The sequence below is a fragment of the Artibeus jamaicensis genome, unplaced genomic scaffold, assembly GCF_021234435.1.
Source record: "Artibeus jamaicensis isolate MK-2021 breed Jamaican fruit bat unplaced genomic scaffold, CSHL_Jam_final contig_490, whole genome shotgun sequence".
Taxonomy (NCBI): Eukaryota; Metazoa; Chordata; class Mammalia; order Chiroptera; family Phyllostomidae; genus Artibeus; species Artibeus jamaicensis.
In genome coordinates, this window is record NW_026521861.1 from 4,353,245 (window position 1) to 4,366,821 (window position 13,577).

The following is a 13,577-nucleotide window of genomic DNA, read 5'->3' on the forward strand; positions in this document are numbered from 1 at the left end:
AGGTCTGTGCCCACAGTGTTTCTTTGCTGACAAAAAAGGTGCTTGTTTCTCTAAAGTACCAAGTGAGAGAGGGGAGGCCTGAAGAGGCCCTGCTAGGTGCTGCCACCAAGGTGTGCCATGAGGAAGACAATGAATTTTCCTTTGTAGTTGCTTTTTCCTTTAGCTGTTTTTCTGACATGTTGCCCCGTGTCTCTCTTGGCTGCTCTGAGCTTTGGAGGTAGCAGCCAGCAGTAGCTGTCTGATGGCTATTGAAACAAGGCTTTCAAAAATAGAGACTTTTTCATTTAAAATGCTTGGTAAGGGATACCAGAAGTGGTAATCCAGAAGCTTTGTAATAAGCATCTGGGGAATGAGTGAGGGGAAAAAGATGTATTCATTCTCCTTTCTTCAAATACTACTGTTGTACTAATATTGGGTTTGAATGTTTTCATAATTAAGATGCTGAATAATGGTTGGGGAATCCATTCTCTCCTGCATCTGTGTGAATGGATTCTGGAACCTTCTAGCTTAGAGGCTCCAACCCCAAAGGGAGCTTTCAAGTTCCACTAGGAGATCATTACTCATGATATAATCTGTCTTCCTTAGGTTTATACAATCGCTTTCCTTTATTTGATGCACAAAATGCCAGTTTAGTAACCAATCAGGTACAAAGCTGATATTCATATATTCATTATAGGTATCACAACTTATCATTAAAAATAACTGAAAATGATGCCACAACATTTGTCTTTGTTTCTCCCAGATAATTTACGAACAGATATTAGAGTCTAATATACTCAACAAAGATTCATGTTTTAAAATATTGAATTTTTTTCTTAAATGAATATTGATACAGTGAATGGGAAAATGAAGAAAAGAAACCTAGAGAGCAAAAATCATCTCTTACATTTTAGCATATGTCATGGGATGGATGAACAGTCTGCTTTTTATTACCTGGAGACCAGGTCAAAGACATTATATTCAAGAAATACTTACTGAGCATTTACTAGCACCAGGACCTCAGGATGGAATAATCGAGGGTACAGATACTATCTCTGCTGTCTTGGGAAGAGAACCATTGGTCAAATAACTAATTGCGGCCATTTGTGAGAGATACTACCACATACACTTCTTGGTTTGTATGATAGCGTATATTAGGGAGAAGAGCCGACCTAGCTTAAAAAATGTCAAATGTGATGACTGTAATAGAGGGTTGAGATAGTCTCATGGAGTTAAACAATTCTAAGTGCTCACACATGTTATTTAAAATAAAATTAAGCTTACCCTATGAGTTACCTTCAGAAATTTGGAAACAACTTTACTGAAGTATGATTGATACCCAGTAGCTATAGGAATGAAAGTCTACACATTTGTTAAGTTTTGGCAGGGGGACACCCATGCAGTCATCCCTACAGTCAAGAAAATGAGCACCCCCTGCCCCCCGAGTTTCCTTGAGCACCATAGTAATTTCTCCCTCCCACCCTGTTCATCTCCCAGTGTAGTCGCATTCAGGACTTTGCTTACTGTCACCACAGCTTAGTTTTCGTTTTGTGTACTTCTGTCTAAAAGGAACCATGCAGCATATATTCCATTTTCGCGTGGCCTTTTCTCTTGCAGTTATTGTGCGATGCATCCGTCATGTTGCCGAGTGTATCAATAGTTTATTTTACTTTTTTTTTGGTCCGGGTAGTATTTTATTGTATGTATATATCAAAATTGGTTTATATATTTGCCTTGAACATTTGGATTGAATCTAGGTTTGGCTATTACAAATAAAAATGCTATGTCATTCCTGTATAAGTTTTGTGTGGATATAAACTTTAGTTTCTTTTGGGCAAATACCTCACAGTGGAATGACTGGATCACATGGCAGATGCAGCTGCAAGTTTTTAAGGAAATGCCAACCTGTTTTCCAAAGTAGTTGTACCACTCCACATTTCTACCGGTGGCAGAGGAATTGTAGTTGTTCCACACCCTTACCAGCACTTGTTAAGGTCAGTCTTTCTCATTTGACAATTTAATAAGTATACAGTCATATCTCATTGCAATTTTAAGTTTTATTCTTAGTGACTAAGAATATTGTGTCTTTCTATGACACAATAGAAACTGTGACACTTTCTTTCTATATACAGTGTGCAGCAGAAGGAAGGCTTGCATGAGTGTGGTATTGTTATGTCACAGAAATACATGCTTATGATTTTGTAATAAAAGATTTTGTAATAAAAAAGGCATTATTTGTTCCGGACACTGCATTTTCTTTGGTAAAGTTTCTGAGCAAATGATTTGCCCATTTAAAAGTTGGACTGTTTTTGTCTTACTGTTGCGTGTTAAGAGACTTTCTGTATTATGGATAGAGTCTTTTAACAGATACTGACTTGCATGTATTTTCTTCTAAACTGTAGTTTTCATTCTAAGTGTTTCTTAATGGGAAAAAGTCCATAATTTTGATGAAGTATAATTTGTTAATTATTTATTTTTGGATCATTCTTTCTTTTTAAAAATATTTTATTTGTTTATTTTTAGAAAGAGGGGAAGGGAAGGAGAAGGAATAGGAGAGAAGCATCAATGTGTGGTTGCCTCTCATGTGTCCCTTACTGGGTACCTGGACTGCAACCCAGGCATGTGCCCTGACTGGGAATCAAACTGCAATCCTTTGGTTCGTAGGCCCATGCTCAAACCACTGAGCTACACCAGCCAGGGCTGAATTGTGCTTTCAGTGTCATATCTGAGAACTCTTTGCCTGTGTCAGGGTCACAGAGATGTTCTCCTCTGCTTTTTAAATATGTTTTGCAGCTGTAAATTTTATACATAATCTATTTTTAGTCACATTTGCATATGGTGTGAGATATGTGTCAAAGTTTATTATTATTATTGAATATTTTCATTGAATTGCCTTTGCACTTTTGTCAAAAATCAATTGTCTGTATACATGCAGGTGTATTTCTGGACTCTATTTCATTCATTTGTTTTTCTGTTTTGACACTAATGTCACATTATCTTGGTTATTGTAGTTTCATAGTAACTCTTGAAGTCCAGGAGTAAGTCTTCCAAGTTATTCTTCTTTATCAAAGTTGCATTTCCATGCGAATTTGAGAATCAACTTGCCAATTTCTATCCTCCAAAGAAGCCTTCTGGAATTTTGATTAGGATAACATAAAGTCTATAGATCATTTTGAGGAGAACTGACATTTTAGAAACATCATGTTCTGGTCCATGGCCACTTTATATCTCCCCATTTATCTAGGTTTCAGCAATGCTTTATAGGTTTTAGTTTATAGATCTTGTACCTTTTTTGTGAGACTTGTTCCTAATATTTTATATATATGATTTAAAAAAATATTAAAAATTCCATTTCCAAGTCTCTGTTGGTGGTTTATGTGGCTGACTTTGACGGAACACCTCACCCACCGAAGCAGCGTGCGCGTTCTTCTCAAGCGCATGTAGGACGTTTGCTGAGATCAGCCACATTCTGGTCCTTTGTGCCTGAGTACACTTGATGTGACTCTTCACCTGTAAAATGGAACTATTTTTACTAGTTTTAGAGAAGTACGAATATTACCTAAAGGATAAAAAATAGTTTGAAGCCATAGAAGCAAGAATTAATAATAATAATAAATCCTTACTACTAAAATGTCACTTTATTTTTTATAGATTCTTTAAAAAAATAATTAATTAATTAATTTAGGGGAAGGGAGGGAGAGAGAGAGAGAGAAAGAAACATCAATGTGTGGTTGCTTCTCACCTGGCCCCCACAACTCAGGCATGTGCAGGGAATTGAACCTGCAACCCTTTGGTTCGCAGTCCCTGCTCAATCAACTGAGCTACGCCAGCCAGGACCCTAAAATGTCACTTTAAAATGTCAAGTGAGCACACAGTTTAAAGAGATAACACTTTAGGAGTTCCATGGAGGGAGATTCATCCAGGGTGTATGGAAGATAAAAAATAAAACTGGCTTTGTTTGGGAGGCAATGCTTGGAAAGTGTAAGATCAGCACATGCAGAAGATACTCCGGGCAGTGCAAATAGCCTAAGTGAACTCATGAAGGTTGGGAAAAGGGGTCACGGCTAAGGTTAGCGAGTAGTTTAGTTTTGGTGGAGCACCAGAAACATGGCTGAGGGGTGGTTAGGAAGTCAGTCTGAGGTCAGCCAATGGGGGCCTTTGGGTATTAGTTAGTCCAGGGAGTTTGAGATTTATTATGTAGATTGCAAATTATTTCTCTACTATTTAATGTGGTATACGTGGAGGCTGGGGATGGTCTGTGTTGAAATAACAAAGGCTATTTGAGTAAGTCATTTCTTTACGTGAACTAACCATTCAAAACCAAAAGAGAATCTTTAGTTTTGCCCTTCGTCAGTTTTACGTGAACCTCTGATTAGTTTCAGAATTTCAGATGTGGATGTTTCTCTTGACCCGAGACTTGACCTTTTCATCAATGATCTTGTGCCAGTTAAGAAATCCATTCTAGGTGGGGCAACAACCTGACTTGGATACTTCTCCCATTCCTTGAGGCATCCTTGGGAGAAGGATCCCAGAGATGGGATGAGGGAGATGTATGTGTGCTTCGCTTTCTGGAGACTGTTTCTTGGGGATGATCTGTACAACAGTTAAAATCTGGGGCACACAGTTCAGCATTTAATGATCTACTTCAATGTCTGTTACATGTGTACATCCTGGCCGTGTAACGAGACCCTAATTTCCTTATGCCAGAGCCTACTTTTCCATTCTGCAACCTTTACTGAGGACTTGAAGATTTAAATAACTGTATATAGCACTTCTGTGACTGAATAATCTATCAGATACAGACCTTCCTGGAGTGGTTTGATCATCTGGGAGGGAAAAGTTCTAAACCCTTTGTTACATATGGTGTTTTTGGCACCTTAAGGATTGGTGATTGTTCTGAGACCACCAGCGGAGAAGGATCTTTTTAAAAAATATGTTTATTGATATTAGAGATATTAGAAGGTTGGGGTGGAGAGAGAGAGAGACAGAGAGATAGAGAGAGAGAAAGAAACATCGATGTGAGATAGAAACATCGATTGGCTGATCCCATACACACCCCAGCCAGGGGATAAAACTTGCAATACAGGTATGTGTCCTGATTGGGGATTGAACCCCAACCTTTTGGCATTCTGGACAATGCTCCAACCAACAGAGCCACACCATCCAAGGCAGGGAAAGGTCTTTGATGAATATTGGGGGAGGAAGTGAGCTGAAGCTTAGATGATGAGGTTCACCAAAGAAAGAAAACTACTAGGTACTTACTAGATGCCTAATACGTTCTTGGTATCAGTTGTGATTTAAAAAATGCTCATTTAAGAAGAATGTACAGTTTAGAGGACCTCTCACAGTGAATAGCCAGCTGAAAGAGGACTTTCTTGAGGGACATGGTGCTAGGTTCTGGAAAGAGACTTGGACTCAAAAGGTATGGATTTTATTCCATGTTTTTCTTGTTCCCAGACAGGTTACCTGGAGTGGGTGGCTTAACCTCTCCGAACCTACTTCATTGTTGTAGAATGAGAATAACGATGGGAAGCTCACAGACATTTTATGCTAATCCTATGGGATAGGACATATAAATATGCTAAGTCCCTTTTCATTGTTAAATCTCTACGTGGAATAAACCACCTCTGTCTCCTCTTAAGCCCCAGGGCTGAGCAGATGACATCAATTTTCATGAGTTTTGGTGTCTGAACTGGATGAACTAACCAGATTTCCTTCACTTTCAAAGCAGTTATTTACTTATTTTTAAAATCTCTTCTTTTGCTACTTTGATTTTTAACTGTTCCAAGACTTCAAGGGGTATTTCCTCTTAGGTGAAGTTATCTTTCAAGATTCTTTGAACTTTCAGTTTCCTTAATACTCAGTTGTCCAGACTCAGAACTAAAAAGGCTGGGGGTCTCAGGCAAAGAAGACCAACCAGATACTAGTTGGCTAATGGAACCATATATCATTGAGGACAGCATCATCAGGCGTTGATTACAATGGAGTGTGGAGGTCTGTACTGGTCTGTCTTGGCTCCTCAAGTCACAAGCTGGGGCTCTGACTCCATTTGCAATTCATCAGGGCCCATGTTCTCTCATTACTGCATGGCAGACAGCAATGCTCAGATTATTCAGAGCTTTCTCTTTATCATGGAAATACACACAGAGGAGGGAAGTTATGACAGTGTGCGAACTATGACATTTTTAGCATTTCAATTGTGCCAGCCTCAGCTGGTGGCGTTCCTCAGATAGCTTGTGTGTATGTGTGCACTCATACTTTGTTATAAAACTGAAGGGGGGGATAATCATATAAAAATGATTATCTTTATAATCATTTATTTAATTAAACTTATCTTTGTTTTAATGAATAATTCTAGGTATGAAATTTATTTTATATACTCTTGGGAAATATTTTTTATATTTGTTTTTGCTTCTGCTTTCAACCTCTCCACTTTTTATTTTCTTAACCTTTTTAAAAAAGATTTAATTTATTCATTTTTAGAGAGAAAGGAAGGGAGGGAGTGAGACAGGGAGAGAAACATCAGTGTGTGGTTGCCTCTTTCACACCCCCCCCCCCCTGGGGACCTGGCCTACAACCCAGGCATGTGCCTTGACTGGGAATCAAACCAACGACCCTTTTGTTTGCAGCCCGCACTTAATCCACTGAGCCACACCAGCCAGGGCTATTTCCTTAACTTTTATAGATTCTTTGAACTGGACAGGTTTTAGTTCAAGTCCCCAATCCTTCCTATATTTGCTCTGACCAGGAGGCACATAGCTTGTGTTTACACATTTCCATTTTCAGCGAGCTGGGTTTCTCAAAGCAGCCAATTCTGATTTTGGAGAATTCTGATTACTAGCTAAGGCCTTACACATAAAAAAAAAACTTCCTATTTTCGTCTACCATTGCACTAAAATAGCTCTTTTATCACTACCTCATTCCAACATTCTGACCTCTAAAATCTACAACAAGTCTCTCTGCCTCCTTATGAAAACTCTTCAAATAGGTGACTTAGCTTTAGTACTTGTTGTATCACTCTTGTCCTGTTCAGGATAAACACCTCTTGCTCCACAGGATAATTTCTGAAAACTTGAACTACAGCCCTGCTGTGTAAAGAGAAGGCTGGAGGGTTCATGCCCCAGTGGTCGGACTGTTGGCTGTTTAAACGCACACAGAAAGTTTGGAGGTATACGTTATGCTCCTCAACTTTGGAGTCAAGCCATGGGTCCAGTTCATTAGAGTCCACAAGTGGAGCTGTAGATTCCTTAGTGGCTCCTTGATTTTCCCCATTAGCTTCTTCTCTCATACTTTATTTTACCGGAAGGCCACCCTCTTGTGACAGTAGATGAATTACCTTTCCCTTAGACTGCCTGCCTCTTTCTAGGTCCCAGTGTCTCCATTATTGCCTCTGGTTTTTTAAATCCTTTTTTTGTCAGTGGTGAATGAATAAGTATTTTGGTCACATAAAGTATAGTCTTTGTGAAGGTCAGCTCTGATCATGTATTCCCCTGCTGAGTGAATGAAAGAGAGAATGAATGAGTAAGTGAATGAATGAAAGAAAGAGAGGGATGGAGGAAGGAAGGAAGGAAGAAAACAGAAACAAAAGTAAATGTCCCAAATCAACAAAGATACAAGGACAGATGCTTGGAACTAGTATTTAGGGCATAGAACAAGACAGCTTGGTCAATAAGAGCCACTGAATACCTAATATATACTAAGCATTGGGCTATGAGTTTTATTTAGGCTAACTTTATTATTCTAGCCTCTTTCTAATTTATTCATTAATTTCATTAATTTCAAACCTCATAGTGGTGTGTGTTTGTGTGTAGTTATGTGTGCATGTTAAGTGTTAGCTCACCTTTCTGAGAACTTGTCTAGTTCACAGGGTGCCCTGGATTGAGATTTTTCATTCAATTCTGCTTGAACCCTAGGAGCATAAATAGCATCAATGGACATGGGCACATTTATTCATTTGTATCTACCCTGGATTTCTGCATCAGGCAGGTTGTATGAATTCAGACTCCAGATCCATAGCCTGGGGTACTGTTTTCTCTTGAGTGATCATTCCCACCTGCCCCCACCTGAATCCAAAGCTCTAGTCTGAAGGCAATTTGTTGCTGTTTGCCCCAATAGTGGCTACCCTATTTCAAGGCCTCAAGTATCTGATAACACTTCAAACTTTATGTGTGGGCTATTTCCAGTTATTTACCTTGTAGGGCATAGGACAAAAAATGCTTTCCTTATGTGGATTCTAGAATCTACACTTGGTTCCCTTCACAAACACCGTGGATTATGATTGAGTCAGTTCCTACTTACCAGTTTGGTTTTAAGTTCTTAATTTGATTTTGGCATGCAGGTATTTACTCTGTAGCTCAGAAATTATTTTAAGATTTTAAGTTTTACTTTATTTATCATGTAATAATGTTTGTTGGGAGATGAGGTCCCATCCAGTGGTGGCCTTTCTGTCTCTCCTATATAATCTTCAAACTAACCCTATAAGGTAGGTATCATTACCTTGATTCTGTGGTTGATACCAAGGTTCAGGATGGTTAGGTAAGTTTTCAGAAGTCACACAGCCAGTAAACAGCAGAACAGCAAAGGAGGCAAAGGAAGAATGTTCTTGGAAGGAGGAAAAAAAACAAACAAAGAATGAGAAATACCATGGATTTTAGAAAAGAAACATTTGTCAAAATTTGGACAATAATTTAATGCTATTAGAGGGGTAAGGGCTGAAATGACAATCACTGGACTTTTCTAAACAAACAGATTGTGTCTAAGTGATTGTTTGAAGTGGGCTTGGAGGGCAGGGGCTGTGCGATCCTGTTTTCTTCCTTCGGCACCACTCACAAATAATCGCTTAAGTGCTTTTTGACGGTGATGGTGATTATCCAAAATTTCCTTGAAATTGCACTTCCTATTCAGAAAATGTATGCAACAATATGGGATCAGGTCCAGTTTTGAGCTTACTTACCCTTTGTATGTAATTTTGCTTTGGGAAGTTGCCTACAGAAACCCCTCAGGCAAAAAACATCAGAAAGAAGGGTCCCTTAGGAACAGAGCAGTTAAAGGCGGTGGTCGTGGTAACTTTAGCCTTGTAGGGAGAGGTCGAACATTCTTTCAAGAACACATGCAATATATTGGGGGCTATGCTAAGCTCTTCACGCTTGTTGTCTCTCAATCCTTTGGAAGGGGGTACTGTTGTTTGATTTTGAAGATGAGGCACGTAAGCCTTAAGAGGTTTGTTATGGCCCAAGGTATCGCAGCTAGAAACAACAGAGCTGGGATTGAGACGGAGGCTGGTCAAGACTCCACAGTGTGGCATCTTACGTTTTCAGGTCCCACGGTGAAACCAGTTTTGAGTGGTTCTTGCAGTTTCCTTGGGCACATGGGGAGAATGTGACTGCCAGCAACAAAATATGTGTGTGTTCCAAATTCTCTTCCAGATGCTGAGGATGTGTGCCCAGGTAGGACCTAGATGACAGGTCTCTGAGTTTTCCCCTCTGGACTCTCCTGAGAGCAGACAAAAGCTCGAAGGCTGCAGGCTGGGGAATGGGGTCTCTGCCTTATGATAAAGGATGGAGACCAGGAGACCCACCCTGCTTTACATGGAGCCATTTCACAACCTGGCTGAGATGAGATTTTCATTCATTTCCTTCTTTATTCATCCTGCAGGTGTTCATGAGTTCATCTTAGCTGAATAATCCTTTACTGAGGACAGAGCCAAGAAGGCAGTATGTTAGAAGGCTGGGACTAAGGGTGTATACGCTAGAGAGTGCCACAGAGTGCCACCCATAGGCATTTAGCTGGGGAATAAGGACCACAAAACAAACCAGGTAGTGAGGAGATGGGCTGTTTGACACAGTAATCACTAACCACACGTGGCTGTAAGTGAAATTAAATTAATTATAAATAAAGAAAATAATTCCATTCCTCAGCTTCACTAGTACATTCGCTAGTACATTTTAAGTGCTCAGCGTGGCCGGTGCCCACCACGTTGGTTAGCACAGCTGTAGACCTTTGCTTCATTACGGAGAGTTCTACTGCCTGGCATCCGTGAGAACAGTGACGGTGTGAGTGTTGGCTCTGCAATGAGAAGGCCTGGGCTGAGACCTAGCTCTGTCCCTTAGAAACCTTGTGTGTTCATATGCTTTTTTTAAGAAAAGATTTTATTTATTTATTTTTAAAGAGGGGGAAGGGAAGAAGACAGGGAAGGAGAGAAACATCAGTGTGTAGTTGCCTCTTTCACACCCCTCACTGGGGACCTGGCCCGCAACCCAGGCAGGTGCCCTGACTGGGAATTGAACCAGAGACCCTTTGGTTCACAGGCCAGCACTCAACCCACTGAGCTACACCAGCCAGATCTGTTTTCATGTGTTCTTGAGCAGGATTTTAAAATATCTGTCTTTTTTCCCTTTTAATCTATAAAAGGGAGAACATAGTTAACAAAACGGGGACCATCTTCTGTGATGCTCAGTATGTTGTAGAGATCACTGTCGCCACTTTATTTGGATTGATTAATGTAATTTTGCAACCACCCTGTGAGGTAGGTGTTGTCATTACTGCCATTTCATGGATGTGGAAATGGAAACAGAACAGTCAGGCAGCTCGTGAAGAGTGGAGCCAGTGTGAACCCAGGCAGTGAGGGTCCAGGATCAGGCTCTCAGTCCGTATCAAAAGTCCTAATACTGGCATCAGTCTCATAGTGATGCTGGCAGCGTTAGACCATTTACTCCATTAGGATCTGAGTGTCTGCCTGGCATAGGGTGATAGCTCAAGAAATGCAACTTAATATTATTCTGGCCTTCAAAAACATTAGGCACCTTGTTCCCCAAGAACAAGTGGAAAACAGCAAAATATAACAGAAAAAGGAGTGTAATGGGGGGGGGCAGGTGCCCTTAGTACTTACTCTTCCCGCCTGAGAGACATCACTGTCCTTCTCTGCTTTCGTTTCCTCATCTACAGCATGTGGGGGTAGAAAGAGAAGGTCCCTGGACTCTGCTTTCCTTTTCAAAGTCTCTGATTTCATGATAAATGGGGGCCAATTTGCATTGCACGATTGCAAGTCATGTATAAATATTAGCTTATGCAACCAGTTAATCACTCAATGTCAGATCAATGTGCAGAGCAAGGTGCTGAGTGTGTTTACATAAATCCTACAAATCACTTTGTCATCAACTGTGCTTACCAAGCGTCCTTTTGTGAGTGTGTCCAGGCAGGGCGCATGGCATGGGTGCCTGTCCCCCTAACTTTTCATTCTGACCAGGCTCTGATTTATGGTGCGGGCTCCTTCCTGCATGCTTGGGAACTGGGGTTTCGAAAACGTTTATGCAAGCAGTGCAGCATCATCACCGTCTTTAGATAGGCTGAGCTTCTCATTTTTCATCCAGTTGGGGAAAAGATAGAAATTACCACCTGTCCTGGATGTCAAATTGTTTTTTATTTTTTATCCTCTATTTGAAGTTCTACCCCAGGAGATCCAGGACAACTTCAGGGCAGTTATGGGAAATGTCTCAGGTGTGATCGAATCTCTGGGTTTTTGTTCCATTGATTTTTATGGGACTGGATGGCTATAAAATCAGAGTGGGTGCAGCACAGTGGTCTTCATGAGAGCCTGACTGTGCAGGAGGCCATAAGGGGTTGGGGCCAGAGCAGGACAGTGCCCAGAAAGAAGGCACTGTGGCCTTGTATAAGGCAGAGTCCAGGCCCAGAGCAGAGGGTTGGCTCTCGCTGGAATCCCAGTGGAACTAAGTGAAGGGACTCTGTCAGAGGGATGTTCGAGGCTAAGGAAACCAACACAGCACAGCGAGACAGCCAGAGACTAGCAGTAAGCAGTAAGAAGCTGTTAGGACCTGGGGCTCCAAGGAGCAAGCACAGGGGACCACTGCATGAATTCCTCCAGTGACCTGAGCAATGGGCTGGCAAAGGCATGGGGTGGGGGTTGTCCAACAGCTGAGGGCACAAGAGACAGAACCCCTGATGGAAATGTGGGCCCCAGGCCTGCAGGAAGAAAGGGGGGGAGTGGAAAGACAAAGCCTAACCTCCCTCTCTTCTCACCTGCCAGCCTCCTGCAGGTGCCTTTCCTTGGCTGAATCCACCCTGAAGGCAAAAGACAAGGAAGCCAGATGGGCCAATGTGGTCCACATGGGCACACCCTGCAGGGGCCCAGAACAGTCTAGAGAGGAGCAGAAAGTGGCTGTGGAGTGGGCACACATGGAGACTAATCAGCTTAGACAGATGTGAACAGCTGAGAGGTACGAATGGGACGTAATGGGGGAGAAAGTAGGGAGAGGTAGGAAAGTGCATTGGGAATGTGAGGTTCAAGCTTGTTAAGTCTCCCCTCTTCTTCCACCGTTTTTAATCAGTCAGTCTCTAAGCAGACCAATGTCAAATATTTACCGAATTCTTCCTGTGCAGGCATAACAGTAAATATGGAAAAAGCATCTGTTTTGAATTAGATAGACTTGGGTTTCTTTTCAATCCTGGTATAGTTGCTTGTTCGCAAGGTGGGCTTTGCCAAGTTACTCAGCTTCCTCATCTTCAGTTTTGTGTCTATAAAGTGGGCTAATTCTATAAGCATCACAGTGTTGCTATTGAGTTGAAGTGAGGGAGTGAATAAGGTACACCCAGCCCAAGGCCTGTGTTTATTCTTGCATTAGTCCAACAAATGTGCTCTGGGGCAAATGGAATTAGACAGAGACCTTGCATACAGGTAGCCAATAGTCTAGTATGTGCATTGTATATACATGTAACCACACATGGAATGATGCAAATTGCTATGCACAATTATATTCACACCGAGATAGACACATGGATTCATACACATAGTGTCAAGAAGGTAAAGAGCAACATGATATGAAAAGGGGGACAGTATATTGGGGACCAGGGAAGTCCTCTTTGTGAAACTGGTACAAAGGCTGAGATTTAGAAGCTGGATGGAAGCCATGCAGCAAAGCCAGTGAATAGTGTGCAGCAGGGGGAGGAGGAGGGGCTCTAGTTGGAGCAGAACTATGTGGAGGACGGAGCGCTGAGCTCCTTTGTATCTTCTCCCTCAGTGGGTGCTACTTCTCAGGAGCCTTTCCTGGTTGTGGCTTGTGTTCACGATCTCTCCAAATATGGAAGAGCCCTTGGATTTCTTCCCATCTCTGCCCTCACTGCTTCCTTTTCTGATCTCATCAGGCCCCTGCTTTTAAATGCCACTCATATGTCTTAATTATTAGCCCAGATCACTCCTCTCTACCCCAGACTTATTTATCTCCAACTGCCTACTTGACATCTCAACATGGGTATCTCATAAATATGCCAGATTTTCCATTCTAAAATTAAACATCTGGTTTCTAGTCATTCCCCTTCACACATTTTTTTCTTCTCAGTTTCTTTCTTCCAATTTTTCAGGGCGTATACTTTGGAGTCTTGGCTCTTCTCTTTGTTTCACACTGTACCATCATTCCCAAAGCAAATTGTCTTGTCTCTATTTTTGAAACACACCTGGAGTGCCAGAGCTCCCCGTTCCCTCCCACTCTGCTCTTGTCTCTCCGCCCTCACCTCTGCTCTGACCTCACTGTCCCCCCCACCCAGGCACTCATGTGCCCCAGCCCCTAAGGCTTCCTCGCTCTCCC

The 13,577-nt window shown here is 41.6% G+C and overlaps 1 protein-coding gene and 1 long non-coding RNA gene across 2 annotated transcripts in view; one reads left to right on the plus strand and one right to left on the minus strand.

Moving 5' to 3' along the window:
• The window catches only part of SORCS3 (sortilin related VPS10 domain containing receptor 3), a 559,312-nt gene that overhangs the window by 312,757 nt on the left and 232,978 nt on the right, over positions 1 to 13,577 (plus strand). The window lies entirely within an intron of this gene.
• LOC128627956 (uncharacterized) lies at positions 847 to 10,931 on the minus strand. The gene is made up of 3 exons (XR_008392261.1): positions 10,868 to 10,931; positions 8,476 to 8,580; positions 847 to 3,489 (listed from the first exon to the last, which is right to left on the minus strand). It is a non-coding gene; the product is annotated as an uncharacterized LOC128627956 (long non-coding RNA).